The sequence below is a fragment of the Alosa pseudoharengus genome, unplaced genomic scaffold, assembly GCF_046254945.1.
Source record: "Alosa pseudoharengus isolate Yale_2024_CS ecotype anadromous, Long Island Sound unplaced genomic scaffold, YU_APseudo_1.1 YU_APseudo_1.1_scf_2, whole genome shotgun sequence".
Classification (NCBI taxonomy): Eukaryota; Metazoa; Chordata; class Actinopteri; order Clupeiformes; family Clupeidae; genus Alosa; species Alosa pseudoharengus.
The window spans coordinates 21,684,016-21,708,914 of record NW_027468663.1 but is presented as its reverse complement, the minus strand read 5'-3'; the positions used below and the strand labels follow the sequence as shown (position 1 = coordinate 21,708,914).

Below are 24,899 nucleotides of genomic sequence, written 5' to 3'. Positions count from 1 at the left end.
TCAGCAATTCCCTGGGAGACTGAGAGTAGAAAGAGTCAGAGAAAGAGCTGTTCAGAGAGAAAAAGATGGGCTTCCAGCATCTCGCCCCAACACATGCTTAGCAACAGCTCTAATCGCCCCCCAGCGTGCAGTCTGTGTGGGCTAATCCCAGCATATCTGAGGGATGCGGATCCTCGTCAGGCTGACACACCTCCAGATGGAACGCACCTGGCTCAGGCAGCTCACACACACGCACACACACGAGGAGGAGAGCGGGGACAGAGAGGGGAGGGTGGAGAAGGACATATGGCCTGAGACCGAGACAGGTAGCCCCTGATTACAGCACAGTTACCTTGGGCAGCGTCCTTGCAGAAGGGAGAGTGGAGATTAACTGCTGAGGAAGGGCAGTTTTAAATCCAGCAGCAACTCCAAGAACACATTTTGTCTGAGTGAACAGAATACAGGATGCAAGGACATTGGTGTAGCTCCATTTCACACCAAATACTCTGCACTGTAATTTTTTCAAATTCATTAAATTAGTTAGTCAATACCATGGAGGTGTAAAGATGATGCAAACTAATTTCATTAGCATAACATCAACTTTTTCCAACTGAAATCATCAAGTGAGTTCCCTGTGGAAGGACTTCAATTGCTTGACAATTTATGGTCAACAACACACAGAGGAGAGGACGACCACTTCACACTCCTGCTACTTTGCAGGAGATGGCTGACCACTGAACTCACAGGCCATTCCCAGAGTGGATAACGGATGCCTTCCGACCATTAGGCCATTCACACAATCCTAATCCTGATCTAAAACACATTTATATCAAGAACATAGCTGAGGCAGCAACACACGGCAACAGATGGGAAATGTTGGTCACACAAACATGAGACATTTATTTTGGTCACCATGACTTGTTGCTCGTCAGACCAGAAATCTTTACAGTTATGAGCAGTTTGGCTGTTGCGATAAAAATAATCTTAATACCAACAAAAACACAGCATTAGTTTGCACAAATGCATACAGTGCTCCAAAGCTATAGGTTAACTGACTATGTTTGTTTTATCACAGTAACTCAAGTGACACCAGTCTGAAAGCAGGCGAATGGCAACATGGAAATCCACCTTCATAGACATTTGAAATCAGTTGCATTAGCCTTATCAGCTGCATTAGCCTTATCAGTACGCGTCCCAGGTGGGGGTTGTGACAGGTATTGCTGTAGGCCAGGCCTCAGCATGTCTGCCCAGACGTCTTCCTGTTTGCTAATGTAAGGAAACATGAGCCATAAAGGACATCCAGATCCCAAGGACGATAACAGGATACAACACCACCCACTTTCACATTTGAACAAAAACAAATACACAGTTCTGTGACATCTGGTGAACTTTCCTGGTGTGGTTTTGAGGAGAACGTTACAATCGTGTTGTTTTGTCTCTGATCACACATGAGGTCTTAAGAAAACGGCTCCTTCGATCCTCTAGAGGAATGTTTGTTGACCTTGTCAGCTGTTGTTATTTAAAGTAGGTTTAGTTCCCATTCACTACCTTAAAAGCAAGCATTAGGTTTTAAACGAGCTGCCCTCTCATATCAACAAGCTCCCAGACAGCTTCCTGACCTGGTGACCCACTATCCTCTTCTGCAGCAAACCAGAGCTGCATGCTCACGACAACCCAACACAAGTGCAGCAGGTAAACGCTTCCTGAATAATGGAGGGAGACTGAGGCCTCACAAGATCCAAACATGTAAGTTACAAAACTCGCCCAACTCTGCCCCCTCACCCAGGGTTCACATCAGACTGACAACCGGACATGGGATCCGGCCCAGACAGAGACCACGTATGACCACTGACTGAGTCAGATGGAAACAATGCAGGTTGTCCAAGTCATCAAGCATTCCTACATTGTCTACACATCTGACCTAAAACAATGTATGGGATGGCGCTGTAGAGGAAACGGCTGTAATGTCCGTACCACGGGGTCCTAGTGCCAACAGCTACCCGGGTTCAAATCTGACCCTCTGGCACTTCCCGATCCCACCCCATATCTCTTCCACTTGCTTCTAGTCACTCTTCACTGTCCTTTACTTATAAAGGCAAAAAGCCCCCAAAAACGCTTTCTTCAAAAAAAAATTTAAAAAAAAATAAAAAAAAAAACACATATTTATACGTTAGTGTATAGCTTGTAATACTTTTTTGCCATATGTAGATTTGACTTTTTTCAAATGAAACTCCAATTTCACCTTATCCTGTTCATGAACTAGACAAACAGTCACTCTGGGAAGGTGAACAAAGAATGTTCCCTGATGGCTGAGGAGGAGGACAGGAGAAAGTCACTGTGATGGACACTCCTCATAAATCATTATGGGATGGTCTCTAGTTACGCTGCACTCTTTAACAGCTGTTCTGGGCACGGCTGTCCCCACACGGTTTACTAACCTTGGCCAAACACCGAACCTGACCCTGGATCAGCCTTTTCAGGGCAGAATGCGTCTCCACCGCAGGAATGCACTCTCATTTCCTCCACTCCCTCCACACCCAGACCCCCTCTGCTCCGGAGCACTTCACACCAAGCAGGTTAAAACCTGATGACACCTTACCCTGTCTGCCACGCCAATGAGGCCCAACACGCAGCCCCACTGGCAGGCTCACGTTTCACCCGAACTGAGGGACCCATAAAGACAGGCTGGTCTTGGAGCAGCTCGAGTTACAGAGGACACAGAGAAGAAATGCAGCCGATGCCAAACTCATAAAAGACAAACAGGACAGGGTGGGTGGAGGAATGCCAGAGGAGGAGATGATGCGCTTTTCACAGTTTCTTTAGGGTGGTCGCGCGTGCACACACACACACACACACACACACACACACACACACACACACACACACACACACACACACACACACACACACACACACACACACACACACACACACACACACCACACACCACACACCACACACACACACACACACACACACACACACACACACACACACACACACACACACACACCTCTGTTTGATTTCCATTCAAAAAAACTCCAGTTTTACTGGCTTCTTCTATTTTTTTTCCTACTCCGCAGCCAGAGGACACAGAGAGCAGACAGGGCTCAGGTCTGGATTTGGAATGCTGCCTGTGGATCAGTGAACATTTTAAACAAAGCCTGACATGCAGACCCAACCTGAGCAGGAACTGGGAGTGGAGAACACCGCAATTTCCCCCCGGAGGAGCGAAACATTCTGTGATGGAGCGCGCTCAGTCTGACCCTGCCCTCTTTTCAAGGAATCGTTTCTGTGTCCGCAGACTCAGAGAAAAAAATGCCTTTATTCTCGGCAGAGTGGATAGTCACATGTAGAAAACACTGCTTGGTTTATAACTTGGGCTATAGTTGTAGTGCATGGATTTTCAGCCATAGCATTTGTGAAATAGGCCTATTTCAAATGGATCCAAACACAAATTTATAACTAAACTGGAAAATGTAATTTCGAGGAAATTAGCAGTGCATGAAAATATAAACATAGTGTATATTAACATAAAATGCCAAACAAACTTTTATTTGGAAACAGTTGGCAGGAGTCATAGTTGATAACAACTGACAGTTGAAATGGCTGAACAGTTAAATAGTTGATTAGTTTAAATAGTTACATTATTTAATAGTGAATTATTGTAGTGAGGACATTTATTTTGAAACAGTTGTGGGCAGAGGAAATAGTAGTCTTAAGAGAGCCAGATTGTATGCTTAAAGCCTGAGACAGAGTATATAGTTTAAAAGTTGAATGTAGATAGTGTAATGGATGTTGATAGACAGAAAGTTGAATTGATGTTGATAGGCAGATTGTTTAATGGATGTTGATGTATAGTTTAATGGGTGGATGAGTGAATGGTTTGAAGAGGATGAATGGATAGAAAGTTGGATGAAATGTGCCTTCTTCTTCTTCTTGGGTATGGTGAATGTATCTTTTACTTTTGTAAACTTTATACTTTTTGAGATATTAATAAAAAACAAGCTTATTTTTCCTCATAGACTTTGCATTAGCACTATGACATCACAATGGACTAATTAACTTGATTTGCACCTGTATCAACTTCCAGCTGCTCACTACTAGGACCCATCAAAGGGCCAGTTCAACTGATTGCACCTGTATCAACTGCTTTCTGCTTAACTAGGCCAAGGATATAAGGCACATTCCATTTCGAATAACAGAACAGTCCATTTTCATGCACTGTAATTATTTAAGTTTATAAAGTGTTTTTCCCCCAATGTTGAAATGCAACTGTAATCTAAAACATTCTGCTTTACCAGAATGTAAATAAAAGCACATTTCCATCTCTCATTCGTCCCTGTGTTGTTTCATCCAAATGTGATAAGCGCTAAAGAATTTTACTGTGAAAAAATCTTTGCCACAGAGACAAACCCTGACAATAGGTCTATTGAGTGGGCCAGTCTAACAGGCATATGACTTAAACAGCAGGCTGGCAGAAATAGGTTTCTCTGTTTGAGCCCCTCTCTCCCCGACAAGAACATCCCAAAAAAACTTTTCACTTCAATACTGAAATATGGAGTCAGGAGGACAGAGCTGTGTCACAGCATGAGGAAAAGACAGGTAGCAGACAACAAGTATATATTATGGGATGGAAGAGATGAAAGGAAGACCATTTTAAAAGTTGACACAAACAGATACAATAAGAAGAGAGATCTAGAGTGTGTGAGAGAGACAGGGTTGAGGGGCAAAGGATGTGTGTTTGGGGGGGGGGGGGGGGGGGGGCAGAAGAAAGAGAGGGTGCCACTACACATGACCCAAAGGTGACAAGATGACCTTCTGGACAGAGTAACGCCCAGGATAAGACACATCTGGTCCACTGCCTTCTTAGTCAGGAAAAGAAAGCATCGAGACACTGGCCTGGGTCCAGCCACCATGGCCCCTCAGTTTTTTTTTTCTCGCACGCTCATTCTTTCCCTGGAACTCATCGGTAGCCAGATGGGCCGACAAGCTCAAAAAGGCATTTGTCTTCATTAGGGGAGACACAATGAACAAACAGACCCCAATGTGCACTGCCAAAAGCTCCAAGCCCCCCTTCCCCCCCAGTTCTCTCTTGCTCTGGTTCACAGACAGACAGACACAAACACAGACACACATTTAGAATGCACTTAGATCTCCATAACTCTATCGACTGTTTCACACCGACAGGTTTTTCCATGACCACACCAGGACACAAGAGCAAAAGCACAAATTGGTATGAAAGTTCCTTTGGCCACCCATCACCATCATTATTATGGAGAGACCCAGTTATGCACACACCCACTTACACATCCAACTCATTTCATAACTCACTTTGGAGCCCAAAAGCCTGCTCTAGTCTACTCTGCCGCTGTGTTGCGTTGGAGAGGAGGGGAGTGACGCCAGGCGGGGAGTGGCGCCCTGGACTAGGCAGAGGCGAGGCATGAGAGAACAGCCGGGCCCAAACCGGGCAGAGCTGCATTGTCTTTAAATCCATCAGCCTCTATTCATCTACTCCCCAAACCCATTCCCGAGACTAGAGGGGGAGAGAGAGAGGGATGCAAAGAGGGAGAGAGAGAGAGAGAGGGATGCAAGGAGGGAGGGAGTGAGGGAGGGAGCCAAAGAGAAAACATGCAGATTGCATTTCCACTGGTGAGGGGAGACTATTCAGACTATGCTGAAACCCAACACTGTGCGTCTAGTGAGTTTAAACCATAAAAAGACTCGGAATGAGACAGGCAAAACTTGTACGCTTTTATTCTACCCTACTTTTTTTCTATGCCTATACACACACACACACACTTTTTCATTCATGCAGAAACACAGTATTCTGTAAACATTTCCAAAACAGACAAACCAAATAAATAGACATCAGAAGTTCAAAAGTCTAGTCTTTTCACCTACCCTGCAGCAGACACTAAGATCAGGGTAGCCTCCTCCAGAGAGTTGTCTGCTGCACACACAGACACTCTGCCTTAAACACACACAAGAACAATAGAAGGGCAACACACTCAAACCCTGAAATCACTCCCCTTACAAAGACATTTCATGCAAGGTACACAGACTAAACAGCAGACTGTTGCCTGGGAAGTCAAAAAAGGATAGACATTTCCAGGCAACCAGAAAACTCAAATATTGGATAAAAAGACAAAGGAGGCACAAAATACCTGGTTCTTCACCATTATGTCTGGCAACTCATGCTTATACATCCTTAGTACATTCATGTGGATCCTTGTTTTAGTATCTTTAGTATCTTTTACTGTTCATTTTAGTCATGTGGATTTGTTTTTTATCATCCTGTTTATGTTGTTGTGTGTGGTGTCATAAGCTACTGGGACCTTGAATTTCCCCTTGGGGATCAATAAAGTATCTATCTAATCATTTTGTGTCAAGTGCACAGAGCATACAGGCGTCACCAGCAGCCTCCTGTGCAGGCCACTCCAGCAAGAGCCTAAAGCCACAGCAGGAGGTGTAGGCAGTAGCAGCCGTCTGATTACAGACAACACCGGAGGCAAACATACAGCTGCACACACACACACACACACACACACACAGACCACACACACATCACACACCACATACACACACACTCTACTCTTCTAGCTGGGTAAAATCTCTAAAGACTCTAATGATGGGTCACAGAAAATGAGCCCCCGAGATCACTTTAAACAAGCAAGAGTATGCTCATCAAACCTCCAGACATAACGCAAACACTATGCACACAGACAGAGGTGTGTGTCTGCCACCCTGTGTGCAATCTCACAGAGCCTCCACAGTAGCAGCACCCTGTGGCCCACAGCAGAACAGGGGGCTCCTTTCACCGCGCCAGGGAAGGTAGCTACACAGCCCATCAAGGAGGCTTAAAAAAGAGGCAGGGAGAGAGAGAGATGGAGAGCGAGCTCCCAAACCGTACAGACACACTGGGCTTCATTGTCAGGACTCGTCCGAGAGGGGAAGAGAGAAGTGTGGGAATGAGCGGGGTCGATATCTCCATGGCCCCACTGTCCCACGACTGCACACACTGTTGAGTCCAGAAACCCCAGCCGGTCAAGTCCACAGAACCCAAGTCAACCCATTCTAGCCCAGCCAGTTAAAGGACTGATGGGTGTACGAGGGCAGAAGCATCAGGTCTGAACAGCATTGAGGCTGTGAGGGATTCAGGAAGCGCTGCACACACTGGCAGATTCACCAGACCACAGCCACAGGAGATTAGTAGCATCCCCACGATAAAGCTAGCGGAGTAAGGAAGGAAATTCGTCTTCGATCCGATCTCTGAACCTGCATCAGAGGGTCCGTGTCAAGTTATCAAAGACACTGCTCAATAACTACTCAGCTCAGCTCCCAGTGACTTAGAATTACAGCTGACGGTAAAACGGCTATGTTTAATCTATATAAGCACCATGATTTATTGCACACTCTGCACTGTGACAAGATAGCAAACAGTCAACACAAATCTCATTTTCATACAAGACATCCAAAGTATGACTGTGGCTGCACATTGGAAACTCAGAAGAAAAGTGCTGGGTGGAGCGCTGCGACACAGGAAACAGGTGATGCCAGCAACAGATCACACACCATGTCACCCTCCACCCTGTTTTTCAACACTCTGCTGAACAACATCCCAGCGCACTGTGCTTCAGTTTGGAGAGAAGCATCTACAACTACAAAAGCAACTTGTATGATGCACCTGAGGCTTAGTTATAGGTTACTTAACCAGATGTCAGATTCATGTCAGTTTTTAAAACCTCTGACCACAACCTATTTTTAGCTAAATTTGGTTAAGAGTATTTCTTTGCACTCAATGGCCTACTGTTCTGTTAATGCAACACAATGTATTAATTTGTCTTTACGCAACTCATAGGCAACAATGTTTGGTTTAATGTACTGCTGCAGCAATTAATCAATTAGCTGTCAACTATTAAATGAAGTGTCAACTATTTGTGTAATATACATGAGTATATAAATGTGAGTAATTTAAGAGGAAAAACTTTAACTTAACTTTACGTTTTTCACTTAAACTTTTAGCAATATGCTAGATATACTCAAAAATTATTATTCCATATCAGAACCCCTGAAGTAGATAACCCCTAATCCAAATACAAGCATGAAACTTCAATAGGTTACCTTTCATTTGAGACAGATTATGCATCTACACAAAGGGGTTCATATGCAGTAAGAATTTCATTGTCAGTATTCATTTTGGAAAACCAAAAGTCCTATGGGGAGTTTCCATAGGGCATTTTACAAAACACATGAGCATACCTTGGCAAATAATAGTCTAAAGTAAGTATAAAGTAAGTTCTATATTGATCTACCTTTTGCACACAGCTTCAAAAGACCTGATGCTAGGGCTCAGTTGTGGTCAGTTCAGAGATGCTTGTTATCCGGCAGAATGAAAAAACAATATTCTAGCCTCTGTAACTCTGTGCCAGTAAATCACACAGTTTTTCTGATTGTTTTCCAAGAAACTACAGTATCTCAGCTTTCCATAGAGGTCAGGCATTTGATTATAGGCCAAAGTATGTAGGAGCAATGATTTCCTAAGTAGATGATGTGCCATGTCAGGCAAAATAGGGCGTATGCATAATGTTTTCTGGATTACTTATTCCTGACCATAGACTGAATATATTTTGCGTGTGGACAAAAAAAATGTAGGATGTAATCTTGGGCTTTGGGAAACGCTGATAGACATTTTATAGGCCAAACTACAAATCAATTAATCAAGACAATAAAGAACGCATTATCGATTATGAATTATTCCTTAGTTGCAGCCCTAGTGTCATGTCAAATTTATTTTGATGTTGTATGTTGATCTGACACAACTATCACAGACATAACAATCATTCCTAGTACTAGCCATTGAAGGTGTGTGACTATGAAGTTCTGTGGATCCCTGTGTGAAACCTGAAAGTGCTGACCATATTGCTAAACACACAAAGCCTCATATCCACGTATAGTTTATGCAAATAGCTGATTTCACACAATAAATAAGTAACAATAAAAAGTGCTAATGGTGTAGTTTGCCTCATTAAATATACAGTTTTATTTGACCAAGATCTAGGCTACTGGCAAAAACACATTGTTGAATAAACATGTGTCTGACATTTGAAAAAAAGAGAGATAAGTGCAGTGCAGGTTTGACAATGGATGTGATCCAGGTCCCCGCCTTCCCCTCCCGTCCTTGGGCTTTTTGCGAGGCCGAGTCTGGTCTCCGCACCAGAGGCCTGCTGACTCAGGAGGACTGGTCCTGCTGGGCGGGTTAATAGCCTAGTCTGGGGCAGCGCCACCCGCCCCGGGCACTGCTGACAGCTGCCACAACCCGCCGCAGGACCGATAAAACAGCCCAAAGGAAGAGACTTGCACCGTCAGCCTCCTCGCCAAGAGGACGGGGCACACGGAAGCTCCTTTCAGCTTCAATAAAGCCAACCACCACCTCAATCGGTCTAATTAGCAGCAGCAAGTCAGCTATTGAACAGGAGGGAGTTCTGCAGTGTCAGAGAATATGACAAGTGAGAGCAGATTTGCTATGTGCAGTCTGGAACCAGCCAGCAGTGAGAATTGCTGACAAGTCATCTTGCAATACATAACCACCATAACCTGCTGGCTTTCTATGTGACCCATGGATGCTCCCAAGAGCAATTTTTCAGTATGTTTGCCTTCAGCGTGCTGGGTGCTCTGAGTACACCGACTGAATTAATCTGCTGAGCAAAGCCTATAGTAGACCACAGTGAGCATCTGAAGTTGTTATCAATCATCCTATAAACATTTTAGAATTGATTTAGATTAAGTGTTAGTTAGTATAATTTGTATTTTAGTATATTCTTTGTCTTCTACTGTCCTTATTGCTTAGTTGTGTTTTTATATTATATACTTTTTCTGCTGCTAGTGATTGTGTTGTCTGTATGCTACAGAGACCTTGAATTTCCCCTGGGGATCAATAAAGTATCTATCTATCTATCTATCTATCTATCTATCTACACAACTACATGACCTTCTCCAATGAGGTCAAGTGTAACATTTCCACCCCCACCCATTCTTCTGTTCTCGACAGTCCACACACAAAGCTATACATTTCCTACCCTCCTTGCGATGGCCTCTACAAGATAAATACAGTGTCTAGTCCTAGTCCATGCAAACGGTGTCACAAGACAAACGCTCCACAGCAGAGCAGTAGGAGGCCGCTTAGCCCTCGTGGACTGCCTGGGAACGGGCCCTGACCGCCTAATTAGCCCTTGAACTCTGGATGGTCATCACAGGAAACACAAGGGGCCGTCTATGCCAAACAATAAAGGCCCAGCTCTTGGTTCTCACTCACAAAAATCGATGAGTTATAACTGGATGTGCAGCAGCGCATGCCTCCTCATGTAGGGGGGGGGAGAGAAGGCAGTGAATGGGAGGTATTGAGGGCTGGCTCTGCTGGCACGTATCACCTCTCTCGAGAAGGATAATGGCTTCATTTAGAAGATAAGGTGGGACTTTGAAAGGTAGCCCAGACGGAGCCCGAGTGTGCACACACAAGCAGACAGATAGAGATGGACACTCCCTGGCCACCACATGATACCACGCTTTATTGTGCTGATAGCAAGTCAATGGCTATGGATCCTTCCTGCAGGGGAGACAAGGGGGGATTGAGAAGGAAAATAAGTCCCATCGGGTACAACAAAGCACCCAGTATGTCAACGCCAACGATCCTATTTATTCATTTAATCTACAGGAAAAAGGGGACTTTTGTGTCCATGATAAAGTTAACCTTTGTGTGTGTGTGTGTGTGTGTGTGTGTGTGTGTGTGTGTGTGTGTGTGTGTGCATACTGTCTGCAGTCTGTAACTTGTCCTCAGCAGGGCACCCAGGCTTTCATGTGCATCTACAGAACACACGGGGATGGGAAAGCAGAGACACAGAGGGTTTCTACATTCTCCAACTTTCACCAGTGGCTGGGGACCAATGACGGGAGACTAATCTCACTGACGCAGGCTTTACTCCGAGTGGCTGCACTCAATATGGTTCACACAGAACGAGAACACACTGGGACAAGCCACACAGGCCTGCAGTGAAGCCCCATTTGAGACACAGCAGATTTGTTTAACGTCCATTAATACATCAAACCAAAGACCATGAACATGAATCAATGTAAAATGTAATACACATAGGAATAATCTTTATGAAATTACTGAAGCCACTGAGATGGCCCTCAGCTCAGGACATCCTCTGGAACAACAAAGATGCTTGTGATGTCACCATGAAGGCCGGTGTGGGAATTGGAGCAGTGGTCAGAAATTATGCGAGTTGTTCTCCCTACTCACCAGTGGCTTCCTCCTTCTCTGACCCCATTACCAGCAACAGGAATGGAAACAGGAAAAGACAGGAGGAGGGGAGCGGGGTTCACCACAGACCATGGCCAGGTTCACCCTGGTGCGTCAGGCATTGCTGCCCTGCCTATTGCTCGACACATTAGTCTTGGCTATTGTTGCTCATTCTAAACACACTCCTTCGAACAGTGAATAATCAACCTTCAAGATATGGAAACAGTTATTGTAGCAAATAAAGAAACTCAAATGACAACCCAATGACAACCCAAGAGCCAACAAAGACCACCAGGGGAAAGAAAAGACTGAGGGTCTGATGATGAGCGTGTTTGGATATCCACAGAGAGGCAATGAAAAGAGGGAAATAAAAAGCACCTACCCATAAGGAGAATGGGGGATATACTGGTCTGGTAACCATGGTAACTGCTTACAGGTGTCATAGACAACAGCAGCCTGGGCATTTCACTTTCCAGTAGCATGGTCAAACACAGAATAGAGCTATGTGCTAAATTTGTTCTCAATGTAACGGTGGCATCCGTTACATCAACATTGGGGTATTGCAAACAAATTAGGTTGGTAATGTACATAGTTTCGACATGAGTAAGTTACATACACATAATTCTTCATAACTGCCGTGTTAGTAAAATGATTTAATGTCCTGTTAATTAATAACTAGATGTAACGTCAACGTGTGATTACTAGCTGTTTTTTCCATTGGAATCAATGATCTAATGTAAATTTGTTTTCCGCTAAAATGGGGCATGATGCAGATTAAATGTATCTTTATGATGATTCGCCGTTAGTAGGCTACGTAAATGCATGCTGCACACACTTGTTTGGGCTTACGAGCCGGCCAAAGAGTAGATTTTTTCACTGTTACTTGTTCTGTTATCAACAATCCTCTTTGGCTGCTACTATTTTGACTCTTTGACTTTATGTGGCTTTGATGTACTGTTTCTTGTCCTCCAACTGCCAGACACTTCCTAGCAAATATACAAAGGCCTATACAATAGCAGTGCACACATGTCGAAAAGTTCCTTATTTTCAACTGAACTCAAAGATAATGAATATAGTATGAATATAGTATTTTCTGTTTGTTATGCCCTTAATAATGTGTGTAGGCCTATATTTTGTGCATGCACTTCTGCGGTAGCATTTATTTCAGTTTATATCAGCTATATTTCTGGGGCAGTATTCACAAAGAATTTTAAGGCTAAAAGTAGCTCCTAACTGACGAATTTATGAGCAACTCCTAAAAATAATGGGCGTGTCACTCCTAACTTTAGGACTCCTAATTTTTTTTCACTAAAAGTAATTCACAAAGCATTTTAGACCTAAAAGTAGCACCTAAGTCTGGGACAGCTTAAAAGAAGTCGAGAGGACTCCTAACTCACTAAGACCTATTCACAAACCCTTTTTGTGGCATTTCACGTCGCAATGTTTTGAACTGCGTATGCGGCTACAGGAGCTTCCAATCGCGAGGGAACAATTTGGCATTGTAGGCAAAAAAGGGACGCAATAACGCCACCAACAACAACCAAAACTACTCATTGTCAACATGTAAATTAAATGTAACGTTTCATTGTGAATCAAATTAAAATGTTCTCCTCTTTGCAAACGTGGGCATAGGTTATGGTGACAGGATCATTTAATAATGTTGCAAAGATACTGCATCAATCCGCATGTTTCATTAGGCTACTAGGCTATTTGTTTTGCCTTACTCTATTCATTTAGGCTAGGCCTTTTTATTCAGTTCAGTTTATTCATCATCTTCCGTCCTTACCTACCTGTGTAGCGCACACATTCTCAAACCTGTCACCTGTCACTCATCATCGTAAGGGAGGTGTTTGGAATCATTCCTGTGTTACAATCATCAGCCAATCAAGGTGGTCACTTCAGTCAAGCTCGTGCATGAGTAATGATGTCATCCATAGCAACGAAGGCTCACTCTTAGTTTAGGAGTTGTCATTTTTCCTTACTAAAAGTAGGTCTGAAAGGCTTTGTGAATAACTTTTAAGAGAAAACTCCTAGCTAAAATCTTTTAGTGTGATTTAGGAGTACTCCTAGTGGTAAGATAAAAGGCTTTGTGTTGCTTTAGGTCTGCTGCACATCTTTTGAAATTTGATTTGAAATAAAATACAAAAGTCAATAAACAAATGTACAAAATTTAGTTAATAAAGTAACTTGCTTTGCTTTCATTTGAATCCCAATCAAGATAGACAATAATTGCTTTATATGGACTCCTGGAAAGTTCAGAAATGTAAAATATAGAATTTTAATCATATGATAAAATATGTGATTAATCGTGATTAACTATAGGAATTCAGCGATTAATCGCGATTTAACATTTTTAATCGTTTGACAGCACTAGTAAAAATATTTAAATAGATTGAGAAAGCCACCACTATGGTCACCTCTATGGTTAGATTGGTTTGTTTAGATCCAGTGAAATTGCTGCCTTGAGAACGCTAGGTCATGGCTTCGGTACTCTACAGGGAGGAAAATCAGAATTGTATCTAGTTTTAAATAACGCCAGTTAAACAAAAATATGGCAAAATATACATTGGTGCGCAAATAAAAAGCATTAACTGATTGTGATGCGTATAATCAAGTACTGCACATAGGAGGCTCTGAACACAGAAACAATGCTTTTGTCTGTTCTCTGCTTCTGAAACTAGGGGCTTGGAAGTCAGTTATGATCAAAACATAAAGTCTCTTTAGTTAAATTTGCATTGCCTAGTGCTAGAAATGGACAATGTTGAGTTTTCGATCTCTATGTAGAGGACCAAATGGAAGATAAGGGAGATGGGGCCAGGTGAGGAGAGAAAATCTCTCATTAGTGCCAGCACCCAGCATGTGCTGTTGGAGTCGATGGAAGAAGGCTCCTTAAAACGGAGCCATCTTTATGGCCCAGCAGGGAGCAGGTTTGGTTGCTCAGCTGAGATAAGGCCACTGGGAAACGACCCAAACACCAGGGGGAAGACATACAAATCAGTGCCTTCCAGCAAGACAGGGACATCCTTAGCAGGCCAAGTTGGCAGAGCACTGAGGCAAGACATACACACAGGCAGGAAGAGGGAACCACAGCAGCATGGGGGGAGAGGGAGAGAGAGAGAAGAGAAGAGAGAGAGAACATCTGGAAGCCATTCCTCCGGCTACCTGGGCCATGAAGCAAGGACCTGGACCGGATGGACGCAGAACCCAGAGCCAGGGTCCTTGGTTAAGGAGCAGGTCAAGGCCTGGAGGCATGGGATCTGGGGGAGCAGGTCAAGGCCTGGAGGCACGGGATCTGGGGGAGCAGGTCAAGGCCTGGAGGGATGGGATCTGGGGGAGCAGGTCAAGGCCTGGAGGGATGGGATCTGGGGGAGCAGGTCAAGGCCTGGAGGCACGGGATCTGGGGGAGCAGGTCAAGGCCTGGAGGGATGGGATCTGGGGGAGCAGGTCAAGGCCTGGAGGGATGGGATCTGGGGGAGCAAGTCAAGGCCTGGAGGCATGGGATCTGGGGGAGCAGGTCAAGGCCTGGAGGGATGGGATCTGGGGGAGCTAACTGCAGCTCAGTAGTGCAGCATGTTATCTCCCACACTGCAGAGCTGCTCCCCTTTGAGGTCATGAGCCTTTGAGGGGAAAAGACATGGGTGTAGAGTAGCGGCACACACACACACACACACACACACACACAGGCTGGGGGAGACTGAGACCCCCACATTCTCACTATGCTCCTACAATTTTCACTACTCCCCCTATTTCAGCACATAAATGCTAACCATCACTTACATCTCTTCACAAAGCCAGTGATGATGCATCTGGCAGTGTTCCCGGTGTGTAAATGTGCAGCGTATTTTTGGACGTCTGCTTGCTGCGGAGTACAAACGTCATTTAGGATTGTTTTCCCGTCTCACCCCAGAGAGAAAACAAGTATCAGAGAGGGGGGCTTTATTATGCACTGTTAGAGGAAGAGCTTAAGAATGTAACGAAAGCCTGGCCAAGCTACCTTTCCTTCAGTGTATAATCTGGAAAGCAGGTGGCTGCCATGTGTTGAGGAGAAAGTCAGGCAGCTTTACAAGGAGGATACACAGACGCTAGAGACTAATAGGGAGAGAGACAGAGATAGTGGAGAGAACAAAAACAATGTGAACACAGAGTGGGTGGAAATATGGAGCTGGCAGGGAGGGGAAACAGAAGACAGAATGTGAAAGAGCGCATGCTTGTGTTTGTGTGTGTGAGAAAAGTGTGACGCACCGTGAGACAGTGTGCCCGAGTTTGCGCGAGTGCGTGCGTGTGTCCATGTCTGAGGGACGAGATCTGCTGTTGTCTCTATGGCCGCTGCTGGACTCTCCCTGGGGATTATCCTCGCTAATAGAACTTAAGGCATTTGGACTGAGCTGCCAGCTGCCGAGCCAGTCGCAACACTGCAGCCTCATCCCCCCCAGAACACAACGGGACCCAGCTCTGCTGCCACCCAAACACAACGGGACCCAGCTCTGCTGCCACCCAAAGGCCCCGTTCTCCTTTGGAGGGCCACTTGAGTAGCTATCTCATGGGGGTGCACCTGCACATACACACACGCCAGGCAGGCAACAGCATGGCTTGAGCAAGTCTTAAAAGATTTACATCATGCTACGCAACAACTCTAGATCAGCTCCAGGGCTCCTCTTCATAACATCTTGAGTGCAAAATACAATGGGTGTTAGAAATATGACAATACCAGTCATATCTGCAAGTGATAAACAGGCATTTAACTTCCTGAGTAAGTTACCACTTGAGTAGGAGCTTATAGTCTCCCTAACCTGTTCCCTCTGACTTAAAACGTAGGCCTACTGCCTGTGGAGAATATATAAGTACGGTCATCTGTATGAAAGAAATGTCATCACTTCTTCATAAAAAGAAAACGGTCTACGCACTGGAGAGCCATGTGCGTCCTGTTTTGTGTAATTTTCTTTGATCAAGAAAACTTGTTCAAGTGCACGCATGCCCCAGGGAAATCAACCTGCCTGTTATTTGTGAAACTATCTACCCAGCCAGAGACAGTTCTCAAACATTTAGGGGCTCACAAAGGCACATGATGCCTTCAACAGGAGTCTTTACAGGTCAACCAGAACCAGAGACATACAACCACTTTCAATACTCTTTGTGTTCAACCGTTCATGGACTCCTGATGGAATTACTACGAATTTTCACAATTTCATACAATCACACTACAGATATTCACACAAGAAAATATCAAATATCTTGTTGAATTTCAAGGCCTGGAAAGTGGGATTGCAAACATCCATGACTTTTCCAGGAATTCTGTGGCCGTGGGAACCCTGCATTTTGAAACCTTCACTCAACCTTGTGATGCAAATAGGCCTGGGAAAGGCTCTCTACAACACCTGCCAAGGAAATGAAGAAATGTCAGTCTCTGCAATTTAGCAATGTAAGCTGATGAGTGTTGGATAACCCCTGACTCATTTTTCACATGAGATGCAGTGCAAATATTTGTGTTTACTCTTAGTTAATCCTTTTTGCAACTAGCTGATATTTCAACATCTCTCATTGAATGCATTACAATACACAGAGTCAATGAACTGCTGCGAAACGTAATCAAAGCCAGTGAGCAAAACGTCAGTAGAAGCTTGACACTGGGAAGAGGAGAATTAAGAGTATGGCACAAGCCCTCTATGACTGCATCTAAGACTGATCTGCTGGGGTTGGCAGCCCTTACCTGACAGACAGGTGCTTCTCCTTAAGAGGCCTTACCTAGAATGTATGGTCACTAAGGAACGTGGCACGCACACAAACACGCACACACACACAATCTTTTATCGCTTGAGTTTTGAGAAGCATTAAATAATTCACTGGGTGAGAGAAATATGGGCCAGCACTGAGCACTGAGATTTACACAGAAACAGCTTTCCTTTTCAGAAAAAGGATGCAAGGCTGGGGTACAATCACAAGTGCAAAATTAAACATGGTGATGGTGAAGTTAACCAGATGAATTCAAGATGCTAGCACTGTGCATCACTTTACCATTAAAAACCCCCAACCATAATTGGTTGACATGGATGAATTTGCCTTGCTCTCTTTATATGATCACCCTTTACCTAGGCCACTATGGCACCACTATAGTGGCTGCACCAACACTGACCAACCTACATGGCCTCCATTCAGAAAACAATGTTTCCACGGGAACAGAACTCTGCTGGGAAGGGGGTGGGGGGTTCTTTTAGCATCCTGCAGCGCTCTGTGTGTGTGTGCGTGCCTGTGTGTGCGTGCGTGTGTGTGTGTGTGTGTGTGTGAGAGAAAGAGAAAGAGAGAGTCCGATTGTGTTTGAGCAAGGGGTGTGAAAGAGCAGAAGAGCAAGACAGGCTGCAGTGAGGAGCGTAAAGATGGGGGAGGGGAGGGAAGCGGAATCCTTTCAGCGTTCCCTCCGCCACAGATCTGGGCTGTTGCTGTGGCCGTGGCCGCCTGTCTGCTTGTCAGGAACTGAGCGCACATCCCTTCTGGCTCCCAGAGGAAAGCAAGCAGAGGGCATAGGGGCAAGCCCTGCCGGAGAACAGACAGGAGAGGCTTCCCACACTCACACACGGCCGGTTCACAGGCGGACGCTCCCCTGGACCGTAACAGAGGAGACGCTGAAAGGAGAGACGAAACTGGACAGGAAATACTGTGCACTCTAAAAGCCAGAGGACAGTGCAGTGCAGGGGCTCTCCTCTTGAAGTACTTAACTGTCTTCCTCCAATCACTAAAGCTTTTGAGTAAGTAATCCCTATAGGTATCTTTAGGTGGGCATAACAACACAGGTGTCTCTCCACAGCTGGGTCTCAGAACCTTAGAACCTAGTAGAAAAAAAGTAGAACCTAGACTGAAATATTGTCGGGGGGGGAGGGCCCAACATGTGTCTGTCAGAGACATGGAAAGATATTCCCAAACAGAGAATTGAAACGATGTCTATGGCACCCTGCTGTTGGATTCAGATCCTTTCTCTTTTCAGCAGCAGGGTTGAATGTAGCTGCTGGCATACACGGCTCTCCCTGGAGGGAGGCATGTCGGGATCATATTAAGTCTTCATGACGTAAAACACCAAAATGGCAGCCCAAAAGTCGTGGGAAAATATTAATGACTTAATAACCTCTTGTCTTACTACATGAACAAAAGACACAAATCTGCCAATCTAAAATGCACAGATGCTATGTCTCACATACTTCTCATGAATGCAAAATCAGTGTAAAACCCAGCTTCCTTCGGCTGGCCTTTGGCATGCAATAAAGATACATTCAGTGTGTGTATGTATGTTACACCAAGAGCCCCACACCACAGCAGCAGCAGCAGCAGCAGCAGCCGAGTCGCAGATCACTGAATTATTCAAACAGTCCAGCAGACAGGAGATTCACTCCGGCCTCTCAGCGGTTTTCAGAGGAACAAGGAAGAATGAAGGTGGTGGTGGTGGTGGGGGGTGAATCTGCATGCTTGGATCACATCACATCACAAAAGGACCTGACACTGTAATAACTGGTTTAGAAAGTAAAACACACCTGGAAATGGTTCACAGTTAGGTGCCCCTGGCAGTTAAATAGTTTTTTCCAATAACATTTCCCTAGCATTATCCTTCTTCAAATGGAATTCAGCCATGCATCTCTGGCGAGAAAATACACAACCCTTCACTACAGGTAAAAACACACCATCAAAAATATCAAGCCACTAAGCATCTAGTGTCTAAAGTGAACAACATAGCTTGAAGTAATAGTTTTGAAAAAAGTAGATGTCAAACCAAGTCCAAACACCGACACCGAACAGCCCCACACTAACAGGTGAAATCACCTGAAGTTAGGACATATCATCTATGCTTCAGTTCAAGTGTTTCTGTGTCACAACAAACCGTACAGAGATGACAAGGGCACTGCAGTTGTAGCCGTTTCCCAATAGCTCTGAAAATGCCTCGAAGAAACACACACCAGATCTTGCACAACACAGGAGTGCTGAGGCTGGAGCGGAGATCTAAGCTGCCAGGCAAAAACAAGCCGCCCCTCTAGCTGCCTCTTTGACCAGTTGATTAGAACTGAGACATGAAATGAGGGCAAGAAACCAAGCTTAGAAGACCATGGGCTTGCCTTACAATAAAACCGGGATCCTTGACACAACAGAGTAAATCACTGGCAATGGCAATGCATACAGCCAGGAGTTATACCACTTAAACTGACAGTCATTTTAAAAAGCCTTAGTAGATCTATGCCTTTAACCTTGAAACCTTGAATGACTAGCCTAACTACAGTTGCTGATTCACTGTATTTCACTAGTTCAGGACTACCTGGGCTAGGCTACATCAACCACAAAGGAGACCTATAGTCTCTACTACGCTGGCATAGGGGTAGGTCAAGTACTGTGCTATTCTGGCTAATCATATCTCGGCTGCAAACATCTCAGTGACACCACTCAGGGCTACAGCCTGCACAACTGAAGGGGTCGTAGCAGCCACAGCACAGGTTGGGGAACAAGCCTATGATAGATGGTTGACCACATGAAATGATAGATAGATGTTTGACCACATGAAAGCCGGTCCTTTTGTAAAATAACACTCACAATCAGATGAGAGTTTTATGTGACAGCTACCTCTCCCCATAAGATACACATTCAGCCCCTTAGTGGGACACCCTGATCAAGGCACCAGTACATAGAAAACATGCTCTTTGTAGATGAAGGTAGGTGACTGGTGTTTAGCAGACACATTCATTTAACAACACAGACTCTCAACTGTTGGAGAACAGGGCTCTGCCTTTATATTTGATCGCAGGCAGAGGGAACTAGCCTGGATACTCTGACTACAGGGAAAAGAAATCGAGCGGAAGTACGTAGGCAGGCGGAGGCCAAGCTAAGAGGGAACTGCCATATCGGTTCATCAATCCCATTTGTGTGACTGGGTGAGAGGGTGGGACTACCCATCTCATAGCAAACAAACCAAGGTGTAAAAGTCCGGCTTCAGAAAGTAAAAGTCCTGCCACATTTTTGTTCAAACCATTCAGTTAATCAACTAAAATTCTAATTAGCACAACTCCTACGCCAGGAAGATCAGCTAAGAGGCAGGAAAGACTCTCTGTGCGCTTGTTTGTTTCCGGTGGAGCCAGGTGTGTTTGAACCTGACGCTATTGTTAATGTAATTAGTGTCTACACGGACCAGGTTGGGTGTTGCACTACGGAATCAGCATGTTACAATAAAGAAGAATTTATGTGTGTGTTAAAATTATTATTATTGGACAAACAAGATATTCAGTGTCGGAGTGAAGCTGTAAGGAGCAGAATATGTCAGAAGATGGTGTTACAACACAGTTAACGCTCCACCAGAAAAATAAATAAGCATACAGGAAGAGCCTTTCATGCACGTAGTCTATTAGTGAAATCACCTGTGTTAAGCTCAGGCAGAACCAATTCATGGCAGCACTTTTACTTTCTGAAGCCATACTTTTACATTTACACAAACAAAACAAACCCGAGTTGACCAATTTCCTCCCATAAGTCTTCCTATTTAGTCAAGTGATCACACTGTTCTGCTCACATTGTAAACTGTGATGAGTGTAATTCTCACATAACACAAATGTGGGCTGCATTCAAAATACTAATTCATATTTTAAGGGATGTTACAATGAACCTTACAGTGACAATTGATAACAGTATGTAGGAGCATGTGAAGCACAAATTTTGAGTAATCATGTCATTTACACAAGACAAGTCATAGAGTCATCTTAGTGCAGCAGATTTCATAACATTTCCACTTCCTCCACAATTGTCACTTTAATAGAGATGACTAGACAAGACAGAAAGTAAATCTCAAACTTTTAAGTAAGTTTGAAATAGCAAGAAAGCCCCCAAAGACTAACATTTGCGTTACACCAGTGTTTTTCAACCTTTTTTGTGCCACAGCACACTTTTGACACTTAAAATGTCCCACAGCACACTAACATCCTGTGTGAAGAAAAAATAAACATACCATAGCCTAAAATTTCAAATAATACACAGATATGGCCTTATTATGGCTTCTATGCAAGACCTGCTCAATAAAACAAGCGCCCTCTGTTTCATTTGTAGGTGACTATATCGAATTTAATTGTTGTTATGAACTGGATATGTGATGATTCTGTGAAGACTGGATATGGGGCACCTGTTGTACAATGCCTGCATACCACAAATAGTGCAATCATACAATCAATGAGAGCATGTGGTTATAAATTCTTTGATGCAACAGTTGCTTTTCTGGACCAGTGAGTGACATTTGGTAATTTTCTGCTGCACACCTGATGATCTCTCACGTGTGCCCCGGCACAGTGGTTGAAAACACTGCGTTACACAATACACCAGCACAATACATACTTTAATGCATCAATGACGGACTGCACAATGGCTGAGTAGTGTTCATCTATGAAAGAATTTTTCATGTGTGTCTAACTGGAACATGTCTAGCCTAAGTGGCAAGTGAGGTGCACTGTATTCCTGTGAGCATTCAAGTACGCAGGGATGAAACCCGTGGCGCAAAACAACCGTTTAGCAGCATATAAGCTTGTGCTCAAAATTCGAGGCACTATACGTGTGCTAAAATGATGCCATTATGGTCTTTATTGTATGCAGACATATAGTAGCCAATAGGAGGATAGTTCTTTCACTAGCTATATAACCTTTTAACATGTTCAAAACAGGGTCAGTCTCGTTGCATAATGCCCAACTTCCTATCATAACAAAACTGCGCAAGAAAAGTACAACATTTGCAATTATTTCCCAAACCTTACCAAGGCATAACTCTTAAAAATATAAGCATTATGTCAACAACAATGTATGGGCAATGGGCTCGAAGTTTTGAGCTTGTGTTCCTTGATGCTAAATCGACTTTTCAGGTCCCATTCCAAATCTTGGCGTCTCTCGAGGTTGCATGAGACCATGGAATCATAAAACGGAGTAAAATTAGGGTCAACGTTGGGTTATATTTCAAACCTGACACCCTATGATAGCTATTATAAGTTATGCCTGCAAGCTAGATATGGCTGATGAATTAATCGATTTTTTTTATCCATGAGTGTTTCTCCGCTTAAAGACAAATCTTGTATCTCTGGCGGATACACATGTGTAACTAGCGTTAACTAATGTTGACTAACTTTTAATGGTGGTAGTGTTTGTAACGGTTAGCCAACTTAACTTTGCTAGCCAATATTATGGCTGGTTACGATGTGCTGGCTTGGGCTCAATGTGACTGTTTGTTAGCTAGGTAGCTACTAGCTTAGCAGCTTTAACTGTAACGTTAACTTACATCAGTCTCGAGCAAACCTGTCAGTCTCCCCCAGTGGTGTACATTGTTTTGAATGGTAAAGGGCCGTCTGATATTGCACACTGTGTTGACTGACGAACCTTACAATCAAGGTGTGAATGCAACACAAAATTGTCAGCTAGCTAGCTAGCAGCTAGCTAACTAGCTTGCACTCATTCGCCACCCTAAGCATTGCTCCACATTCAAGAGCAGCTTCAGACCCCGAGACATAAAAACCTTATTAGCCATCTAGTTAGCTTTTACAACAATACCAACATAATACCAAATCACAAAACATTACAGATGTTTACCTCAGAAATTGTAATGTGACGTCTAATGACAAGGTCCCTCTATCATCGGTTTGTATTTCCTCCTCTCAGGTAGAACGTCGTTAAGCCCAAATGAAGCAGAACTCGAGGCTGTGGATGCCGGGCTCTCTCTCTCTTTGAGAGTCGTATTTCCCCAGCAGTAGCCCAACGTTAGCTGGGTAACCCTACTACGTTAGCCAACAGGCTAGCTAATCTTTCAAAGAGCTATCTCTAGGGATGGTTTCCAATTATCTAACTTGCTACCTTCCTACTGGGTCCCGTGGTGTATGTGACTACACCAACAGCTTAGGAACGCTGCTTGCGTCAAGTCGTCCACAAAGAAAGCCTCACGATCTTCCCTCACAACAGATACAGTTGATAGCATAACCTCGGCTCTGTCTCAATCCGCGACGCTCGTTTCTTTGCCACAGATAGCCCTTCTACTGTTCCACAGGGTTCTCCACACATAGAGGACTCAGTGTCGCAGGAAGATGATGATGTGTAAGTGCTTCCCCTTTCATCCCTGTCGTCGCCACACTGTGACAACATATTAGCTTGGTTTGAGTGGAACAAGGTCGGGGATTGTTTTAATGGACACATAGTGTAGCAAGCTTGGCCTACTAGACTAAATGAGATCATATTCATAACGATTCCAGTCATGGGCCTATGATGAATTTCAATCAGAGACCAGCTGTCTCAGCTGTCTTGATCCAGAGGTGAACTTGATATTGGATCATATTGATCATGCTACTTCCCTTTTGGCTACTGCATGTTGTCTAGGCAAAGATTGTTAAGGCGGAGCCTAGGCCTACCTGTAGGCTATTGCAGATGCAGAGACTAGTTTAATCTTATCACTGAGAACAAAGTGATAAGAATGAAAATGGCAGTAGCTTATAGGCCTACAAGAAGGCAAAACTAAGCCAAACATGACTGACTGAAAGTGAGAGCTTTTCAGAACTTCTCAATGACCATCATTTTGCATATGATATGTTAGCATTTCAAGCTTGGTTTAATTGCTAATTCTTCATTTTAAAAAGATGTGCATATTTTCAGCTGTTTTATGCTGTCAACAATGTAGCCATAGGTATTCAGGAGATCTTATATGCTAAGGAAGTCTTAAATTAAGCTTAAACAAGGAGTGAAGAATGTATTTTGAAGCATATCTGTCTGAATCAAAAGACAACAGTCACATAGAAGCTGAATAGCCTATGACGTTCTCTTTCCTGGTTTAGATGCCCAAACCAAATTCTTGCTTGTTACCATTACCTTGAGCTATTGATGGTATTCTGACAAAATATGCTGACAATGGAAAGCATGAAGGAAGCAAATCATACACAGTTACATAGCCACTGTTGTCTCAGTGCATGATGCTGAGGCCATGATTACCCTACCAAAGGGGCTGTGCAGCCCCTGAGACAGGATTATCAACACAACTGATGTGTTCATAACAGACACCTTGCAGAGTGTGCTCATATGCAAAGAATGTCCTTGGGCAGACATGAAGTGTTTGCTAAAAATAATAATTGCATACTCTGCTCCACAGGCATGAATTTACATTGTTTTTGCCTTTCCCCCTTTTTTGCTGTATTAGTGTAGCATCTCTAGCCTACAAGCTTGGAAGTTATGGGATTGGCCACAACAAGCCTGGTGATCTGTTTAAGTGGAGTGACCACTAGGTGAGTTGTAGATGCATGGTTTGACAAAATACTGGTATTTGGATGTCTTGTAGCACATTTCTTAATAGTCTGTACGTTATTATTTTAGTGTGATGGTATGTCATCCTCATAAATCAGAGAAAACAATATCAAATATATGTACGGCCGCATGGGTTGAAGTGTTACATTAGTTCCCCGCAATGGCCAGCGGTAATATTGAGTTTATCTGTGACTTGACAGAGAGTGTTTGTGCAGGTCACACTATATTAGCAGACCAGTTTCTATCACAGCAACTTCAAACAACAATGGTAATACGAGGAATTCACATGAGCAGTTGGGTGAAATGGCAGGCTTCATCAAACTTGAAGGAATTCTGACCAAATTCT

General features: G+C 43.9%; 1 protein-coding gene across 2 annotated transcripts in view; it reads right to left on the bottom strand.

Moving 5' to 3' along the window:
• fbxw7 (F-box and WD repeat domain containing 7) overlaps positions 1 to 23,323 on the bottom strand; it is a 127,549-nt gene extending 104,226 nt beyond the window's left edge. For both annotated transcript variants that reach the window (XM_076294189.1, XM_076294190.1), the window contains exon 1: positions 22,862 to 23,323. The gene's annotated coding sequence lies outside the window, so the exon portion shown is untranslated. The remainder of the gene's footprint in view (positions 1 to 22,861) is intronic.
• Between the last annotated feature and the right edge of the window lie 1,576 nt (positions 23,324 to 24,899).